Source organism: Leopardus geoffroyi, chromosome A2, assembly GCF_018350155.1.
Source record: "Leopardus geoffroyi isolate Oge1 chromosome A2, O.geoffroyi_Oge1_pat1.0, whole genome shotgun sequence".
Taxonomy (NCBI): Eukaryota; Metazoa; Chordata; class Mammalia; order Carnivora; family Felidae; genus Leopardus; species Leopardus geoffroyi.
This window is the reverse complement of record NC_059331.1, coordinates 292,149-296,017: the sequence shown is the minus strand read 5'-3', so window position 1 is coordinate 296,017 and position 3,869 is coordinate 292,149.

Sequence of the window (3,869 nt, the reverse complement as noted above, 5' to 3'; positions counted from 1 at the left end):
TCCCTCCCGGCTCCCGGCGCCGCGCCCCCTGCCGGCCGCCGCCCGCAGCCGCCGCGCCCCCCGTAGCCCGGCGCACTGGGCCCCCCGCCGCGGTCCCCGCCCCCAGCCTGGCGCCCCGGGACCCCACCGTGCCCCCCCCCCACCCGCCCCCAGCCTGGCGCACGGCCCCCCCACCCCCGCCGCGGTCCCCGCCCCCAGCCTGGCGCCCCGGGACCCCGCCGTGCCCCCCCCCACCCGCCCCCAGCCTGGCGCACGGCCCCCCCACCCCCGCCGCGGTCCCCGCCCCCAGCCTGGCGCCCCGGGACCCCGCCGTGCCCCCCCCCCACCCGCCCCCAGCCTGGCGCACGGCCCCCCCACCCCCGCCGCGGTCCCCGCCCCCAGCCTGGCGCCCCGGGACCCCGCCGTGCCCCCCCCCCACCCGCCCCCAGCCTGGCGCACGGCCCCCCCACCCCCGCCGCGGTCCCCGCCCCCAGCCTGGCGCCCCGGGACCCCGCCGTGCCCCCCCCCGCCCCCAGCCTGGCGCACGGGGGGGGGGCGGTCCCCCCCCCCCGCCGCGGTCTCCGTCTCCTCCTCAGCGCCCTGGGCCCCCAGCCGCCCCCCACCCCCACCCCGCGCCCTGCATTCCGTGTCCCCGGGCGGCCGCCTCTCCGGGCCTGCACAGACAGGGTCGCCCCTGCCCAGAGCCCGGTCTGGAGGGCGGAGACGTGGATGGGGACACGCAACCCCAGAGAAGGAGGAGTGGGACCCGGGGAGGGGGTGTCCTGGAGGCTGCTACGAGGAGCTGACGTCTCTGCCGCAGCCCGAAGGGCCGCGAGAGGCCGGCTGTGGGACGTCTTAAAGAAGAGCCGCCAGGTGTAGGGCGCGTGAGAGCGCGAGGACTGGCGCAAAGGCAGCCAGACCCGGCCGAGGAGGGTAACAGCTGCGCGCTTCCCCAGCGCTGGGCCTGGTCCTGTGGCTGGAGGACAGTCGGTACGTTTAATCAGCCCCGCACCGCACCCCCCCCCCTTCCTTAGCCACACTGCAGGCCCAGGCGGCCAGAGTGAAGGAAGGGGCCGTTCAGAGACCACACAGAATGCAGGCTTTGTCCTGGGGGCACTGGGGAGCCATAGCAGAGTTTAGAGCAGGAGAGGATTCAGCCTGTTTTACTTATTTTTGTGAAGGCCTTTCCTGCTGCCAGGAGGGGATTAAGGACAGCAAAGAGAGGGGGCTTGGAGGCTGGACGGATTCTGAAAGGGGAGCCAACAAGATTGCCACCAGATGGGACGTGGGATGACGAGTACTGGGGTCCCCCTGTCTTCTGGGGACCCCCTGGGAGGACACGATGACACAGACAGGGTTGGAGAGATGACAAGGGTGACAATCGGGTGGGGTTCAGTGTGAGGCCCGGCCTGGGCTAGTGGTGGGGAGGCCTGGACAGGAGGATGTGGGGAGCCCAAAGAAGCAGCTAGATGCCCCGCTGTCTCCTTGGTCCCCCGTAGTTTGTCTTGAGTCCTTCGTGATGCCAGGTGGGCCCCACGGACCCTTCACGATGCCAGTGTCACCAGGTGGGCCCCACAGACTGGGAGTGAGGCAGGACCTGTGCCCACCAACGTGCAGACCATGGCCCCGACTTACCAGGCTCTCACGAGAACAGTAGCCCCTGACCCTGAACACGTACTGGGGTCTGGAGTGGGGGGAAGTCGGTTCTTCCCTCCACTCAGCAGGGGCTCAATGAAAGGGTGGGCGTGTGCGTGTAGAAAGAAACAACCTTGAATGAGCTCTGAATGGGGAGGGACATCGATACCTTTCCTTTTGTGGGTCTTTGCCTCTCTTTCTTTACAACGGATGTACATTTGCTTAGCATTAAACCAGGGAGATAAAATAGCAAGCCTAGAGCAAACAAAACAGTCCCGAGAAGCCTGGGAGTCTGGGGTTGAGTGCCAGCTCAGCTCCGTGTATCCTGTGTGCCCTTGGGTCCGTTTCTTAACCTCTCTGGGCCTTATTCCCCCCGTCCTAGGACCGCTGGGAGGGTTAATGGAGCGAATATACACGATGCCTTGGAACGGCGTCCGGCACATGCCCACTCAGGGCTTGGCGCTTTTTCCGTAAAGGGCCAGGTAGTAAACACATTTCAGCATTGCAGGCCGATCTGTGTCGCAAGGACTGGACTCCGCCATTGCAGCGGGAGAGCGGCCAGAGGCAGCACACAGATGCACCCGTGGGGCCGTGTGCCACTAAAACTTTGTTTACGTAACAGGTGCTCGGCCGGTCTGACCCTGCGCTAGGGGCTCGGCAAAAGCGGGCCGTGCGTGCGTTCACCGCTACCCCTCTGCCTGTGTATCCGTCACGCCCCCAAACATTTCTTGAGCCCCTGATGCTGTTAGGTGCCAGAGCGGCAGAAGCCTTGTCCTCGGAGAGGGGGCGCTTTTTGTCTACTACGTAAATGATGCAAGCTTTGAGGTTTGCGTTTTGTTCAGGGACCGGAGGGAAAGGAGAGCGGACGGATGGAGAGGGGCAGGTGACAAGCCATTCCTGTCCCTCGCCAGCCCTAAACGTCCCAGGGTGCCCGCCTCCCTCAGATCGAAAGCAAAGTCCTCCCTGAGGCTCTCGGGGTCCCCAACAGAGACCCCGACATCCACAGACCGCTTCCAGGGGGCCAGCCCGGAGGTGGTGCCACGGGAGAGGGAGATGAGGCAGAGACGGTGGGTGGGCATCCCCGGTGGCACATGTGGCGGGCGATGGCCGGGAGGTGGGCAGGGCGGGGTGTGCCGTGGGCCAGAGCTGCGCGTTCTTCCCCAGAGGCGGCCGCATCACCCACTCCCCTCCTCTCCGCCTGGCACCCTGCAGCCCCCATCCCAGTCCGGGGGCATGGTTACTGGACCCTCGGCCCACACCTCCCCCGGCCACTTGCACCCACCGTGTCCCTGATGGCACTCCTTCCCCCTGCTTGTCCTGGGCGTGTCCCCCCCCCCCCCCCACCAGGGCTCTGCCCAGCAGCCCCTGCCCTGAGCTCCTGCCCGCCCCCCGCCCCACCCCCACCCCCGGACGTCCTCTGAGGCCCTGGGACTTCAGGACTCTCTCATGCCACGCTCTGTGCCGGCCCCCAGAGCCCACCCGTCCCCTGTCACTGAGTCAGAGATGCCCTCACCTTCCCCAGCCATGACCCTAGCTTGGGCCTTGTGTCCTGTCACCCCCCCCGCCTCCCAGCCCCGGAGCCTCCCAGGTCTCCCTGCTTCCTCTGTGGACGCCACTGTCCCCATCAGACGCCTGCTGTGGCTCCCCAGGACCCGGCAGCCTAATCCCGGGTCCAGCTGAGCCCTGCCAAGCCCGGCCCTCCCTTCACCTCCCCCACCCGCATCCCAACATCCCGCGTTTGCACCCTCTGTGCCCACGTCCAGGAGGACCTTCCCCACTTGTCCACTGTTACTGGGTCTCCAGGCTTCCCTGTTTTCAAGCCCTGCCCCCTTCCCCGTGCTTCTCTGGCCACTGTTTTACCACCTAGTACTTCTGGCAGACGACATCATCTGCTCGGTCCACCGGCCACACACTGGCCTGTCTTCCCTGCTGCTGTGTCCCCGGTGCTCAGTAAACAGCCGTGGGACGAGTGGCTTCCTGCCTCCCGCCAGGCACTGTGACCACCCCCCCCGCCCCGTGGGGAGGATGGCAGGCACTACTGCAGCTGGCCGGTGGGCACCCAGCCCCTCGCTGACCCTTCGCTGGGCATCTCGAGATGCCCCAGGGTCACCTGTGCCCCAGGCGTGGGGGGCGGGGGGGCGGCTCTGGCCAGGCTGCTTTCCCCAGTGCCCTCCCCAGATGGCAATCTGGAGCCGTGAAGGCAGACGAGGCGGGCAGAGGTGGTGGGGCTTGGGCCCTCTAGCCTCAGTTTACCC